Raw genomic sequence first — 17,942 nt, forward strand, 5'->3', positions numbered from 1 at the left:
TTAGGGTCAGTTTCTTACTGAACACGTCTATTATTGCTTTAGCCGTGTTTAAGAATGGTCTTCCTAATATAAGAGGAACTCAAGAATCTTCTTCCATGTCCAGAATAACAAAATCTACTAAAAATACTAAAGTACCAACTTTAACTAGCATGTTCTCCATTATCCCTCTAGGATATTTTACTGATCGATCGGCTAGTTGTATGCTTATTCGTGTTGGTTTCAATTCTCCAAGGTCTAGTTTAGCGTATAGTGAATACGACATTAGATTTATACTAGCACCTAAGTCTGCCAATGCTTCTATTGAACTAAGACTACCCAGAAAATATGGAATTGTGAAACTTCCTGGATCTGAAAGTTTTTCTGGTATCTTATTCAACAGCACTGCAGAACAATTAGCATTCATAGTAACAGCCGAGAGTTCTTCCATTTTCTTTCTATTTGTGATTAGATCTTTCAAGAATTTAGCATATCTTGGCATTCCTGAAATTACATCAATGAAAGGAAGGTTGACATTTATTTGTTTAAACATATCCAAGAATTTAGATTGCTCGGCTTCAAGTCTCTCTTTTCTTATTTTACTCGGGTAAGGAAGTGGTGGTTGGTATGGTTTAACATAAGGTTTAGCCTTAGCTGTGTTATCTTCATTAACCTTTTCAACTACTGGTTCTGTTTCCTTATCTTGATTAGGTTGTGGTTCTTGTGGAGTAGGAATAGAGTCATCAGAAATTATAGGTATTTCAGGTGGTTTAAGTGCAATACCACTTCTTGTGGTAATGGCTTTAGCTGTTTCATTCCGGGGGTTAGCATTTGTATCACTAGGTAAACTTCTCAGTTTTCTTTCACCTATTAACCTTGCTAGGTTACTTACTTTTTGTTCCAAATTTTGAATAGAAGCTTGTTGATTTCTAAATGCTTGAGCATTTTGTTCATTCATTTGTTTCTGAGATGTGAAAAACTGCGTTTGAGATTCAACTAGCTTCGATATCATATCTTCAAAATTTGGCTTTTTATCATCGGTTTGTGGTGGTTTGTTTTGAAAAATAGGTCTTTGCTGATTGTAAGTATTATTGGATACTTGTTGATTGCTAGGACCTTGTTAATTGTTGTATGGAACATTTCGGTTATAATTCTGGTTTTGATTGTAAATTGGTCTTGGCGGTTGATAATTATTCTGATAATTATTTCCAGGCCTTTGGTTCATGTATGAAACATTCTCTCTTTGTTCCATTGTTTGTTCAATACTGAGACAATCTTTTGTCAAATGTGGTCCTCCACACTGCTCACAACTAATTCGTATTGAGTGAATATCTTTAGTCATCTTTTCCATTCATCTCTCGACAGCATCTATCTTTGCAGAAATGGAATCAAAGTCATGGCTAGAATCGGCTCTAGCCGCTTTAGATGATCTAACAATATCTTTTTCTTGGTGCCACTCATGTGAGTGGGTAGCAGTGTTATCAATAATTTTGTAAGCTTCAGTTGCGGTTTTCTTCATAATGGAACCACCAGCTGCTATATCTATGTCTTTTCGTGTAGTGATGTCGCTGATAATGCTAAAAACGAACATATATTTCATAGCATTATCCTTCAAGAAAGACAAGCTTTTAGTTGCAATTGTTCTAATTTCAAGTAATTATCGTTTAAATAATAAAAGGTGAAGACAAAAGACAGATTCGACAATTTGAAGACGCAAATGACCAAAAAGCTAAAAAGTACAAAGTACAATTCAAGTGGTTCAATTTATTGATGAGAAACGTCTCAAAATTACAAAAGTACAAGCCGCAAAATGCAAATACAAGATATTAAATTATACGAAAAGGCGTTCGAAAATCCGGAACCGAGACATGAACCAACTTTCAACGCTCGACGCAACGGAGCTGAAAGTACAAGTCATCTATGCACAAGAATATAATATAATATTTAAATAATTCATAATAAGAATAATAATAAATAATAAAAAGTTGTTAATTGAGCATAGTTAAGGGGTCATAAGTGAAAATTTCAAATTCATCATTTGCCTATAAAACGAGACTACGGAGTAATGAAAGATATACCTTTTCTATTTTCTAAATCTCTTACTCTCTCAATATATTTATATTAATATTATAATTTTAATATTAAAGTTTAATAATAATAAGGTTATGTTAGCGAATGTTTTAAGTTTGTAAGTCGAAACTCTGTCCGTGTAACACTACGCTATTAATACTCATTGTAAGTTATGTTTAAATTGTTTTTATTAATGTCACGTAGCTAAGTTATTATCATGCTTATTTAAGTCGAAGTAATTGTGATGTTAGACTAAATATTAAAGACGGGATAATTGGGTTTTGGACCATAATTGGGGATTGGACAAAAGATCGACACTTGTGGAAATTAGACTATGGGCTATTAATGGGCTTTATATTAACTAAACGATACCTCGTTAATTTAATATAAAGGTTATGATTTGACGTATCTATATATAACCACATACGCTTAATCGGGTACGATGAGCGGGATATTTATAAGTACGAATTATTGTTCATTTGACCGGACACGGGGATGATTTAATAGTTACTAGACTCATTAAAACAGGGGTGGATTACATTCAAGGGTAATTGGTGTAATTGTTAACAAAGTATTAAAACCTTGGATTACACACAGTCGATAACCTGGTGTATTCATTAAACAAAGTATTAAGACCTTGTTACAGTTCGAATACCCAATTAGTTGGAATATTTGACTTCGGGTATAAGGATAATTTGACGAAGACCCTCGCATTTTATAATTATGACCGATGGACTATTATGGACAAAAGCGTATGGACATATCGAATAATCCAGGACAAAGGACAATTAACCCAAGGTAATAAATTAAAATCAACACGTCGAGCATCATGATTACGGAAGTTTAAATAAGCATAATTCCTTTATTTTATATCTCATCATACTTTTATTTACTGTCATTTTATTTATCGCACTTTTAATTTATTGTACTTTTAATTATCGTCATTTACTTTACACTTTAAATTAAGTTATATTTTGAATTAGGTTTTAATTGTGACTTAAGTTTTAAAATCGACAAACCGGTCATTAAACGGTAAAACCCCCCAAAGTTACCTATAATTACTATATATCACTAAATCTAGTTTAACTACTTAATTAACTAATTTTACCTAGTAAGACACCCAATAATAGTGTCCACGGATCGACCTCCCGGACTTTACCTTAGCTATATTATTACACGATAGGTATACTTGCCTTTTTGTGTTTTAGTTTAATTTAGGTGATTTCTTGTAGTAAATAAATATAAAACTGATAGCCGTTTCATACACACCCTCTAGAACACATCAGCATCCTTGGTAGAATATTTGTACTATTTGATAAGTGTCTAAACCATGTTGCGGACATCCTCTCAATAACTTTCCAAATCTTGTTCACGCTTCATATAGAGTTTCGTTTGGCTTTTGTGTGAATGTAACAATTTCTCCTTGAAGTCTCACGACTTTAGATGCCGGAAAAAATTGTTTAAGAAAATTTTCAACTAAAACGTCCCATGTATCAATCGCCCCTTCAGGTAACGATTCTAACCAATCTTTGGCTTCTCCCTTTAAAGTCCAGGGAAATAACATGAGATAGATTTGTTCATCCTCCACTTCTCGGATTTTAAATAAAGTACAGATCCTATTAAAGGTACGAAGATGTTCATTTGGATCTTCCTTCGACGCACCACTAAATTGGCATTGATTAGTTACCATGTGTAGGATTTGTTCTTTGATTTCATAATCTGGCGCATTAATGTCTGGTTGAGTAATTGCGTGACCTTGGCCAGTGCGTTTAGCTCGCATTCGATCTTCCATACTTAGAGGTTCCAGATTTTCCATGATTGAATTTGTTGAATCTGAATCACTAGAGGATTCTGATTTAATGGTTTGTTCCTCGACAATTTCTGTTTGAATGATTGGTGGTTCCGGAGGAAAGATTAATGGTTCAGGATCTCTGAATTGTCCCTGAATATCCTCCGGATTCTCAATTGTGAGGTCTGGTTCAAAAAATGGATTATCGTATAACACCCCAGCTTAACATGACCACAATATTGTCCGCTTTGCCCGCAGGCGCACGGCTTTTTCTTGGCGACCACACACGAGAAGCACTTTCCCAGGAGGTCACCCATCCTGGTAGTGCTCTCACTCGAGCACGCTTAACAATAACGTACTCGCACTTTTACTCAGCCTGTGATCCCAAAACGCGTTGTGTCATTTAAGCGTGGGTATTACCTTATAATCCCATGATCACTCATGTTCGTGGGCGATGTGGGATTTGCCTAGGGTGTCACATTCACCCACCCTTAGGGACTCATCGTCCTCGATGAGGTTTGCCCCACCACCCCCAACGGCACATGAGTGGCTCTGATACCATTCTGTAACACCCCAGCTTAACATGACCACAATATTGTCCGCTTTGCCCGCAGGCGCACGGCTTTTTCTTGGCGACCACACACGAGAAGCACTTTCCCAGGAGGTCACCCATCCTGGTAGTGCTCTCACTCGAGCACGCTTAACCATAACGTACTCGCACTTTTACTCAGCCTGTGATCCCAAAACGCGTTGTGTCATTTAAGCGTGGGTATTACCTTATAATCCCATGATCACTCATGTTCGTGGGCGATGTGGGATTTGCCTAGGGTGTCACATATCGGAAATTTGAATTGGAGTACTTGGTCGACTTGATGATGATTCTAAAGAAAAATCAACGGCGACAATATTGGCTAGATGTCTTGATCGAGTTACAGGTGGTGAACGTATAAAAGGTGGTGAACGTTTTGCTCGGTGCATTCACTGAATATCCTATTAGTTATAAAAGATAAAAATTATATAAGTTATCAAATTAATAGACTTTTCTGATTTTGCCCACGTTTTGAATAGCCAATAGATGCAGCAGGTAGCCATGACCCTTTAAATCGGAAGCCCACAACTCACCACTAACAAATCCAACTATTACTACGAACCAGAAAATTTTGGATGTCTATCAATTTAACCACTTAAAATAATTTTTCGTTGAAATTTAAAGAAATTTTAGAGAAGAAATAGAAAATTCTATGTCCTAAAAACTAGAGCGTCGAAAAATAAGAAAGAAAAAGATTGCGTCGAAAAACGTTGAAAAATAAAAGGACGAAAAATAAAAATAAGAAAATAGCTCGTCGAAACTTAAAAGTCCAAAAACTAAAAATTAAAAGTTACGTCTAAAAGTATTAAAGCTTAAAAGAAATACTATATCCAAAAAGGCAATAACTTAAAAAGTACTAAAATTTATAAAACGGCGTCGCAAAATTCTAAAGCACCTAAATCTTAATCTAAAGAAAAAGCATTTAAGGGATTTTACGGCAAATCCTAAAAATCTAGAAATAAAAATAACTACGGCAAAAACTATATCTTAAAACTAATTACGAACGAAAAATACAAATTACGAATTAAACTAATAAAAAGATACGAAAAAATATAAAAATAAAACTAAAGTTATAAAAATACAATTTTTTATAAAAATATTATTTTTATATTATTTATTTTATAGAAATATTAATTTTATAATTTATTAAAACTAATTAAAACTAAAAATACAAATTAAAAAAACTAATATTAGAAATTAATTAATTAATAAACCCTAATTAGGGTAAATAATTAATAATAATAATTATTATTAATTAACCCTAATTCGATCAGCTTATGTACCAGGCCTGTCAAATCAAGCCATGCGATCGCATGGGTTGATAGTTAAAATCTCATGCGAACGCATGAGCCTCGGATCCAGGCCAAATATTGGGCTGCTACAGTACCGGGCCGAGTTCTTTTTTTTATGTTTTGAATTTTCTGTTTTATAATTATATAAATTATTTATATAAGATAAATAAAAACTTAAATTTTAAAAAAACTAAAATAGAAATAAAAATACTTTATAATTTATATATATATTTTTTTTGTATTTTTAATATTTAAAATGTATTTTTACAAAAGTAAATTAAAAATATTTTTTTTTATATAGCCTTTCGCTTTCGGCATTGTTTGTCCCCGGCAAAAGCCTCCACGAATATATCTCTGATGTGCGTAGAAGTGTATACGAAATAGTTATATTTTTACTACAAAATACTATTAAATACAATACAATTTTACACAAGTTATTTATTTATTTATAGAGTGGATATACCTAAACCTTGCTACAACACTTATAGGCAGTGTACCTAATCGTATAGTAGTGTAGTTTTTAGTAAGTCCGGTTCGTTCCACAGGGAGCTGGCCAAGTTTAACGCTATATTTTTTAAAACTATATTTATATATATATAAATATATATATGTAGTATTATTATTATAAAAGGGGGTTTTTACCGTTTAATGACCGGTTTGTCGATTTTAAAACTTAAGTCGCAGTTAAAACCTAATGTAAAATATTAATATATAAAAGACTTAATTTTAAAGCGTAAAGTAAATGATAATAATTAAAGTGCGATAAATTAAAGTGCGATAAATAAAATTGCGATAATTAAAGTACGATAATTAAAAGTGCAATAAATTAAAATGACAGTAAATAAAAATGCGATGAAATATGAAATAAAGGAATTATGCTTATTTAAACTTCCGTAATCATGATGTTTGACGTGTTGATTTTAGTTTATTACTATGGGTTAATTGTCCTTTGTCCTGGATTATTCAATATGTCCATCTGATTTTTGTCCATAACAGTCCATCAGTCATAAATATAAAGTGCGAGTGTCCTCGTCAAATTATCCTTATATCCGAAGTCAAATATTCCAACTAATTGGGGACTTAAACTATAATTACACCAATTTTCCTTGTATATAATTCACCCCTGTTTTAATAAGTCCATTGACTATTAATCCATTCCCGTGTCCAGTTAAATGAACGATTATTTGTACTTATAAATATCCCGCCCATCGTGTAAGATCGAGTGTATATGGTTATTTATAATTACATCCAATTGTAAATCTTTATATTAAATTAACGAACTATCATTCAATTAAACAAATATAAAGCCCATTAATAGCCCATAGTCTAATTTTCACAAGCCTCGTTCTTTTGTCCAAACCCCAATTATGGTACAAAGCCCAATTACCCCGTTTTAAATATTTAGCCCAACATCATGATTACTTCAATTTAAATAAGCATAATAATAACTTAGCTACGAGACATTAATTTAAAAAGGTTGAACATAACTTACAATGATTAATAATAGCGTAGCGTTACACGGACAGAATTTCGACTTACACCCTTACAACATTCGCTAACATACCCTTATTATTATTAAAATTAAAATTAAAATTAAAATTATAATATATATATATATATATATATATATATATATATATATATATATATATATATATATTACGTTTGAGAGAGAGATAGAGAAAAGATGTGTAAACATTCGATCAAAAACTGCGAAATTTATAGATGTGGCCAGATATTTGCTGCCATGAGATCGCGTAGAGATTGTTCTTACTGGCCATGCGATCGTATGGCCTGGGATTCCAGCTCACATTCAATTGTTTGCTTCTTGCCGACGGTTTTATTAAATAATATAATATATAAATAATTTTAAGAATTAATTATATATTATATTATATTCATGTGCATAGTGGACTTGTAATTTTTAGTCCATTGCGTCGAGCATTGAGAGTTGACTCTGGTCCCGGTTCCGAATTTTCGAACGTCCTTGCGTACAATTTAATATCTTGTACTTTGCATTTTGCGTCTTGTACTCTTGTAATTTTGAGACGTTTCTCATCAATAATTTGAACCACTTTGATTGTACTTTGTACTTTTTAGCTTTTTGGTCGTTTGCGTCTTCAATTCGTCGAATCTGTCTTTTGTCTTCACCTTTTATTATTTAAACGAATATCACTTGTAAATAGAACAATTGCAACTAAAAGCTTGTCTTTCTTGAGGGATAATGCTATGAAATATATGTTCATTTTTAGCATTATCAATCTCCTCTCCCGAAAACCAATAAACCACCATCTCTTCCATCTTGAGGGTTTTTCCAACAAATCACAATAAAGTCTTCCACTACGACCAATCAAGCCTTTCAACTTTCGAATCTACCTTACATACTTTTTGCTAACAAATCTTCCTTCCTTTTCTTCTTCTCCTTTTTCAATCGATCCAATCTAACCACAAACGTAATGTTATCATCGTTCTTCTCCAAGGTGGTTTTACAATCTTTGTCCGTGATATCATGAGAATTTAGAGTTAGTCCATGAACATCAACTACCTTCTTTATCAAGTCTTTATTGCCCATTTTATTCTTAATAACATCAAACCCCACAGTCAAAACTTCAACAAGAACATCCAACTCAAAAGAGTCACCATTGTGATTATAAACACAAGGACTCGAGTTAAAACCATGCCTTAAACCAATTTGACCACCATTGCCTCTACCAAAAATATTATTATCAACCTGCACAGACCCAAAACGTAGACCCGAATAGTTCAAACCCGAAGCATCTGAGTTGACTGTGGCAGTCTTCACTAATTGCTGTTTTTTAAGACGGTTCATAATACCTTTGGTCTTCGATCTGCTTGACACCACGAAACGATTAGTCGACTCCGTTAAGGGCTTATCAGATTCGTCGAAAAGAACCCGATTCAAACTATTTATGTTCGATATTTCTGAGACCCAAACACTACACCTCGATCTCTTCTCATCATATATATCAACCGTAACCACATCGTGAATGTGTTTCGTACATGTCGACTTAACAAAATCAAATAGGGAGCCAACCAAATCAAAATACAAAGTCGATTTGGAAATGGTAAAGAACTCGCCAAACAATTTAGCCACTTTCGTTACACTATATTCGGACACACAAGTAATCGCAACACCCGTTATCTACAACCAAGCATAACCATGGAACGTATCGGCATTCTCCGAAAATGGAGTAATCTTAACGAACTTCGTCGACTGAGAGTTAACGATATTATTGAAACTCTCCTCGTCTCCAGAAAAGCATATGTAACCGAAATGGCCAAATTTGCATATGTTTGAAACTCGAGCTTTACAAGAAATCAAGAAACAAGAAACTTTCATCTCTAACAAGGGAATAATATCTAGCAGTAAAACAAAAAAAAAATGAATTTGCTGTAACACCAACAGATTAGGTGATAATTTGCACCTCAGAATCTTTAGTAACCGGAGCAGTCGATCGACCATCCTCATTTCTGCATTTTTTCCATCCTACATATATAAGGCGGCCAAAGATGGGCGATCTATTGAACTCCTTTACAGCCTTCAACGCGTCTGAATCATCAACAAAAGAAACAAACGAATATTGCCTTGACGGCCAAAAATTTATTTCCAAAAGTGTACCATTCTTACCAAATGTGGACTCCACCATATTAAGAGTTACCGATCTATCGATTCTACCAATGAAGATGGTATTGTTCGACCTCTTTGACCCGAAGCCACTGGCCCTACTTCCATCTCCGGCAACATGATCACTAGAAGCAGTAATTGCGAGCAGGGTATTACCCGGACGTGAATAACCAAGGGGAGAAGTATCATCCGCATACTAAAGAACGAGGTAAGAAATCTTCGAGAGCGAAAGGGTTAGGAATCGAGGGTAAAAAATTGGATTTGTGTAACCTTCAACGTAAAGACTACATCATTATACATTACGTCATTTTATTTATGAGCCCCAAATTGTTTTTATGGTATTAATTATTAAAGTTGGTCATTACATAGAATTATAGTTGCTTATCAAGTTTCTCGTCTACATATATCATATAAGCTCCTAATCAACGAGTTCCGACATTGCATTCGAATCCCCTCAGTAACATTTAATTGCCATTAAAAAAATCAAACTATTTCTATATGGACTTTCCTCTTCAAATACATGTCAGAAATATTCAAAGATAGTTCAATCCAATTTTTATGTAAAAGATCTACACGTTTAGCTAACAATGAACGAACTATTTATTACCATAAAAACATTAAAAAAAAGTGTGTAAACATCAAGTAATTTGTTCAGAATAATACCAAAGAAAGATAATGAGATACAAAGTATAATTTTCAAAACTATTTTGAACTTTCATAATAATCAAAACAAAAGGGGCCTACAATGTCACTTACACCAACTATCAAGACCTTTCGTAATATTTATTCTATCGCTGGCATAAAACCTAACCCTAACTCTTAGTTATCGAAACTTTGGTGATGAAGCTATTCGATGACATCCAATTCAGACGGCGGTTCCAGCAACATATCGAAGATCCAAATTAACGATGAATTTTCTCGCCGTTATGAACACAATAAGAAACGCGAAGATTTACAGCGGTTCGAGGAGCTAAAAAAGAAAGGCGTAATTGATTCAGATGATGATGAAGATGATGAAGATATTATTAATTTTTCAAGTAAGCAGGATTTGAAGTTTTTTGATGCTTTAATTAAAGTAAAAAATCAGGATACTTCACTTAAGAATACTGATGCTAAGTTATTTGATTCTAATAATGATGATTCTGATAATGATGAGTATGATAATGAGGCTAGTGATGAGATTAGTGTTAAGGAGAAGAAAAAGAATCCTATGTATTTGAAAGATGTGACTGCAAAACATTTACTCGAAGAAGGACCTGAGTTTGAAGATGAAAATGATAGTAAGAATAATAAGAAAATTTACTTTGAGGAACAAGAGGCATTAAGGAAGGAGTTTTTGGATGTTGTTGGTGATGAAGATATTGAAGGGGATATTATAAAAGTGAAGGAGGGTAACAAGGGTGATGATGATGATGAAGATGACAGTGAGTATGTAAAGAAGTTGGATGAGTATTTTAAGGAGGATGAGAAGTTGGATGAAAAAGAAAAGTTGTTAAAGGATTATTTTATGAAAACGATGTGGTTGGATAAAGATAAAAGTAATCGTGAAGTATTGGATGATGATGATGATTTTTCAGAGGATGAAGAGGAGTTAGATAAGCAAGAGGATTTTGAGAGAAATTATAATTTTAGGTACGAGGAAAATGCAGGCGACAGAGTAATGAGGTATTCAAGAAAAGTTATTGATTCAGTGAGGAAGAAGGATAATGCTAGGAGCTTACAGAGGAAGAATAAAGAGGAGAGAATGACACGGGCTGAGATTGAGAGGAAAGAAGAGTTGAAGCGTTTGAAAAACTTGAAGAAGAAAGAGATTAATGAGAAGATTAAGAAGTTTAGGGAAACTGCTGAGATTGGTGAAGATGCTGATTGTGTATTGGATGAACGTGATCTTGAGGAGGAATTTGATCCGGAAGAATATGATAGAAAGATGAAGAAGGCGTTTGATGATAAGTTTTATGAAGCAGAAGATGTTGACCCTGAGTTTGGTAGTGAAGATGAAGATGGTGAATTGAAAAAACCTAATTTTGATGAGGAAGACAATTTGCTTGGTTTGCCTAAGGGTTGGGATGATGAATTTGGTTCTGATGATGGGTTTTTAGGTACTAGAAAAAGATTGTTGAAAAGCAAGGTTAATAATGGTGGTTATGAAGAACAAAAAAAGACAAAGAAGAAACAATGCTACAAGAAGGAAAAAGGAGGAAACGAAAAAGTTCTGAATTAGAAAAGGAAGTTGTTGAAAAGAGTTAGAGGAGTACTATAAGTTGGACTATGAAGGTAGTATTGGGGATTTGAAGACTGGGTTTAAGTACATGCCTGTTAACAAAAATAATTATGGATTGAAAGCGAAGGAGATATTGGTAGTGGATGATAAGGAGTTAATTCAGTTAGTTCCTTTAAAGACATTAGCAACTTACAGAGAAGATGAATTTGTTGTTCCTCGTAAGAAGATAAAAGAACAAAAACAGAGGATTAAGTCTCATCTTAAAGGAGAGTCTTCAAATGGACCCAACAATGGCAGCAAGAGAGTAAATCATGATGTTGGTGAGGCAGAAAATGAAAAGTCACATTTGGATGCACAAAATGAAGATCCGAAATCGTTATCCAGGAAACAAAGAAGAAAGAATCGGTTAAATGAATTGAAGCTGTCAACTTCAAGGCTTATTGCATATCAGAAACTTAAGCCTAAAGCCAAAATCAAGAAGAAAAACAAATCATAATAAGATTTTTATATAAGGTACTTTTGAATGATATTTAACTTTACTTTATGGTTCATGCTTTCTCGTTAACTGTTTATATGTGTATGTTATATGTTTATCATTAAAGATTCAGTCTTGATTAATATTGTAGTTGATGAAGTTGATTGCAGTATCTGTTTACTTTTTATTCATTTGCTTACAGTCTAATTTGATATGCAACTCAACGTTGCCTTGTCATTCACTTGCCCCCAACTTTCTGTACATAGTTTCTCGACCTATCCCTGCAAACCCTTGAGTGAATAATACTTTTCTACAAGTAGAGGTTGCAATTTGGACGGGTCTAACTGGTTAAGGTATCTAGTAAAGTGGATTTTGGGTCAAAATGGTTTAGATCAACCGATGAACGTTGAACACTTAGTTATTTTTACTTATGAAATGTTATGAATTAGTTAATATTCTATTCAGTATAATACAGTGATCAAGAATTACTAGTTGGAAAGTATTTAGTAGCTAAATATAAATATACAGCTGCTAATACTTGGTGTATATCTGAGTTTTTAAGACATCATATGATCCAACTCCATCAGACTATAGCTATTGTATATATGTGGGGGCCGGTTGAATTAAATCTGTTACTAATTCTGTTATATTATTTAATGAGTGGTCAATGTGATAAGTTAATTTTTTTTGGAATAACTGGATTATCTTTCTGCATTTCTGTAGCTTTGTGTTTTGCACTGAGACTTCTTGCGAGCAATGGGATGGCGTAGAAGATTCATTTTAAAGGTATTTGCATACTAAGGCACATGAATCGCTACCAAGTTCAACCAATTCTTGGAATAATTTTTTGGGATAATTTATTTACTAGACGAAATTTTGCTATAACTATGTCTGACTTATGGTACTTTGTAATTTTGCACCCCCGTGGGTTACTTTGAATTATTATTCATGGACAGAGAGTCTTATAAAGATTTATTCGCAAGTCTGTATCTTGATTGTTTGTTTTTGCGCCCAATTAGTTCTACCTATTTTTTAATATATTTCAGATAACTCGTGGTCTTTGTCACATGTACTTTCCAGACCTAGAAAAATTGGGTGAACTTTGAAATGTGGGTTTATTAAACAAAATGTAGAATCATGTGACCAAATACAGTGAATAAGTTTGGACAATAGCAAAGATCATAAACTGCTAACCATGAAGAAAGATTCGGTTAAATCAGTTGAAGCTGACAACTTTAAGGCTTGTAGCAACAAATTAGGTGCCCCCGTAAACAAACTGAAGCAATGTCCTAGCCTTTTGCAGCTCATAACTCATTATTTCAGCACACACAGTGATCACCATCTACTATTTTCAGAAGCATTTAACAGCTTTTTGAACCATGAACAGCTACAAATAGTCAGTGTACTAATCAAGAAATCGAAATTACAATGTATCTGGTAATTATTCACGACCCTTATTAATTAAATATATATTGATTCTGCCCTTTAATGTTTGCATATGATTATATAATGAATGAATATTCATTGTAGTTTTAGTGATACTATCTGCAGATCTTTAGCTTTGTATTTTGGTCAAATTGTAGTGTACTTAAATGAGAGACAGAAAAATTCATTTTACAGACATTTTTGTTCTAAGGCATACATGTATTGTAACCACATCCAACCAATTAGGGCCATTTTTGGGATAATTTATATTTATATACTAGATGAAAATGAAATTTCAAGTTCGAACTAATCATATTTTGTAATTTTGTACTACCAGCTATGAGCTACTTTTAATTAATCCTGCAATATGAAATGCTCTTATTGAAATGAAAACTTTATGTGATACACAAAAAATAGGTGATAATGACAAAGTGATCAAATCTACTTTTGGTACTTATTGTGAAAGTTGAAGCACCAACGGATTCTGATGCTTCGTAGTCACAAATTTGTATTTCCTCGACCCTCTGTCTTGTCTCGTGTGAATTTGACTGATGGGTTTGTGTCCTTATTAAGAGGATTCATGCATTAAGTGACTTGTTGTCCTCGGGGTGTGCAATTTGTCAATTGATCATGTTTATTGTATTGGTAGGTGGCTTGTTTTTTTTCTTTTGGAGCGGATATTCACCCTTTTTGTGTGTAGGAGTTAAGTGGGATATATATATATATATATATATATATATATATATATACCTTGTTCAGAAATGCCATAATGAAAGGAAGATAGGAGTTTTGCGCTAGGTATTTGACCAAATAAGATCGTCTAGATCCTATAGAACCTATCACTAAAATACCCCAATTAGACATCCAACCCTTAATCGCAACGACCCAATTGCAAGAGCAGCGCTCTACCAACTGAGCTATATTGTTTCTTTCATTCTTGTATTGGATTTCACCAAATGAAAATGAGTCATTTAATTTTAATAAATTATTATCGGGGGGAAGCGGGGGGAAGAAATTTTTTTTTCGTTTTTTGAAAAAACTTTGTTTACGAACATTATAGATTGGATGAAAATATTAACATTTAATAAAGACACTTTGTGATAAATGTTTTTATTTTGGCGGAAAAACGCTTGAAGAAGTAATATATAGCAATTATCGTGTTTTTCGAGCGTATGTTGAGGTTTTAGATATTAGGGTTTAGATATTAGGGTTTAGTTATTAGGGTTTATAGGGTTTAGATATTAGGGTTTAGAAATTTAGGGTTTAGATTTAGGGTTTAGATTGAGTTTTTAACACGAACGGTTTAGAGTTTAGGGTTTAGGGTTTAGGGTTTGGTGTTTTGGGTTTATGGAATAAACCCGAAACACCAAACCCTAAACCTTAAACCCTAAACCCTAAACTATAAATCGGGCTAAATTTTATTTCACAAAACATGAAGAAAAAAAAAAAAAAAACGTTAACATTCTTCACGAACAATATTATCTTGAATACTATTTTTGTCGATCGTTTTCCCGTCAAAATAATAACATTCATCACGAAGTGTCTTTTCTAAATGTTCATATTTTCATCCAATCTATAATGTTCGTGAACAAAGTTTTTTCAAAAAACGAAAAAAAAAAATTTGCTTCCCCCCGCTTCCCCCAGATTGGTTACTTCCCCATTGATCATACTCCTATATATATATATATATATATATATATATATATATATATATATATATATATATATATATATATATATATATATATATATAAGTAAATAAAAATAATGTGGTCAATAAATTTAATTAAAAAAAATAGTAAGTTAACTTATGAGTATTAATCTATATAATTTTAGGGCCTCTTTTTTTCCCTCTTTTCAAGTCGAGTTCTCAAGCCCACACATCTTTACTCATGTTTATGGGATTTCCGTGTACAAGGGCCCATTTTTATTTTCGCCTTAAGCCTTCGAATTGTTGAGACGGCCCTGTAGATTAGACAACACCGAACCTAACAGACAAGCTTATCGACAACTTCTTTTAACCACACCTGGATTGGGTTAGTACATCTCTGGTTCGATCCTATTTGAGGAGACCCTTTTCTAGTCAACTACAGATGGAAAAAAGATGGTTGACTGCTTGCGTGAACAGAACATTGTACCCGGCATCAAAGTTGACAAGGTAGATTTAATATATATTCTTACAACTATGGTAAGTAAATGTTTAATTTTGTTCTTACAAATTTAATCATGTTTTACAGGGTTTAGTGCCACTTCCAGGATCTAACAATGAATCTTGGTGCCAAGGGTTAGATGGGTTAGCTTCTAGATCAGCTGAGTACTACACTCAAGGAGCTCATTTTGCCAAGTGGTAAGATATACATATCATATCATAATTCATAAATCATAATAAGGGTTATTTTTGAATAATATAAAATGACATTTAGTAAATGTTTTTTATATGTTATTGTCTAGGCGTACTGTTGTAAGCATTCCTTGCGGTCCTTCTGCTTTGGCCGTGAAAGAAGCTGCATGGGGACTTGCACGTTATGCTGCTATTTCTCAGGTTTGAATTTTTATTTTTATTTTTTTATTTTTACCAATTGACCTTTTTTGAATCATTTGTGATCTAGAATTTATTATAATCTTCATCATGTTATGCAGGATAACGGGTTGGTGCCAATAGTGGAGCCCGAGATCCTTCTTGATGAGGACCACTCAATTGACACAACACTTGAAGTTGCTGAAAGAGTTTGGTCCGAGGTTTTCTATTACTTGGCAGAAAACAACGTTATGTTTGAGGGAATTTTGCTCAAGCCCAGTATGGTTACACCAGGGGCCGACCACAAGGAAAAGGCTGACGCTGAGACCATTGCTAAATACACACTCACCATGCTTAAGAGGAGGAAGGTCCCACCTGCAGTTCCCAGTATCATGGTGTGTATGCATAACCATTTATCATACTCTCTTTTTAGTTTTAATTAATTATTATAATAATCATGTTATTTTGTAACTGATGAAAACTTTGGGTATGTAGTTTTTATCAGGAGGACAGTCTGAAATGGAAGCAACATTAAACTTACATGCAATGAACCAAAGTCTAACCCATGGCACGTGTCATTTTCATACGCACGTGCGCTTCAAAACTCGGTGCTCAAGGCATGGCAAGGTTGGCCCGAGAACGTTGAAGCGGGTCAGAGAGCACTTTTGACCCTTTGCGAAAGCAAACTCGTTGGCTCAGCTAGGTAAGTATTCAGCTGAAGGTGAAAGTGAGGATGCTAAGAAAGGAATGTTTGTTAAGGGATACACATACTGAGAGGATCTATCTGAAATTGCTATTTTTAGGAAGCTGCTGGTTCCATTTTTTCAGTTGAGAAACTCAAGTTCACTTGTTTTATTCTCTCTATTTTTTTTTTTCTTCTTTTCCTTGTAATTTTGGATTTGTTTGAATAATTGTTATGTTAAAACCATGCGGATACTAAAAACTGACCCTTAATATGTGGGGAAAGTCAAAGGTGAGAATGGTGAATGCACCGGCTGTTGAACAGTTGTTCAAATTTGATGTCTCACATTTATCAAGTTGACAAATATTAAATGGAATATGGTTTGTTGCATATGAACTATTGGAAAATATTGTTGGCTCAAATTCAAGGAAGCAAAGTCAAAATTAAAGGTAGGCTAAAAGGCATCGTGCATGTGGCCAAGATTTATTAGGCATGCATACAAATGGTGAATTATATGGTATTATTTATAAGCTGCTTTCATACATAGTATTCACACTTGGAGAAAACAATATAAATAGATAGTTATGTAGTACGCAGAAGATCATCCAAGAAAGGATCAAGTGATCCAGAGAAAGGATCAAGTCACAAATGGTAAAAATATAGTTGATTGGGTTTATCAACGGAGTGTGTTTATTTGTGAGGTTAAGAGTTTATTCTTGTAAGGAGTGTAAAAAGGTGTACGGGAAATTTAGATTTTATCCTAAAATCTAATGGGCTTGGGTTTGGGTTTAACTCATAGTGTACTTTTTCTTGTACCGGGTTCTTTTATATTATAAGAATAAAGGAGACTCTTGGGGGTGGACGTAGGCAGGGTTTTGCCGAACCACGTTAAATCGTCGTATTATCAGTTACTTTATTTGCTTTCTATTATTTCTCGTAAGTTTGTCTCAAACAATTATATCCTCGCTTCCGCTAGTGTTGGTGCGCTAGGCAAATTGTCATAACACCAGCTCATATGTATAATATGGATTTATCACACAAGCAGTGAGCCATGTGCTAGCCCCAAAGCAAGGTTATTATCATATAGATTTTTTTGCTCCGTTGATCCTTAAATTATACATGAAATTGCAATCCGAGTTCCTCAAGCTTTTAATTGGATTTTCGAGTCCTTTTAGTTGCGTAATTTGGCAATTCGCGTCCCTCCGTTCACCCGCCGTCTAAATTGGCCGATAAGTGCCGTCATGTGATTAACACATGAT

At 33.7% G+C, this 17,942-nt stretch overlaps 2 pseudogenes; both read left to right on the forward strand.

Moving 5' to 3' along the window:
• Positions 1-10,215: 10,215 nt before the first annotated feature.
• LOC139859965 (uncharacterized) lies at positions 10,216-12,079 on the forward strand (annotated as a pseudogene).
• Positions 12,080-13,253: 1,174 nt separating this feature from the next.
• LOC139859966 (fructose-bisphosphate aldolase 3, chloroplastic-like) lies at positions 13,254-16,783 on the forward strand (annotated as a pseudogene).
• The last annotated feature ends 1,159 nt before the right edge of the window (positions 16,784-17,942 follow it).

The sequence above is a fragment of the Rutidosis leptorrhynchoides genome, chromosome 7 (assembly GCF_046630445.1).
Source record: "Rutidosis leptorrhynchoides isolate AG116_Rl617_1_P2 chromosome 7, CSIRO_AGI_Rlap_v1, whole genome shotgun sequence".
Lineage (NCBI taxonomy): Eukaryota > Viridiplantae > Streptophyta > Magnoliopsida > Asterales > Asteraceae > Rutidosis > Rutidosis leptorrhynchoides.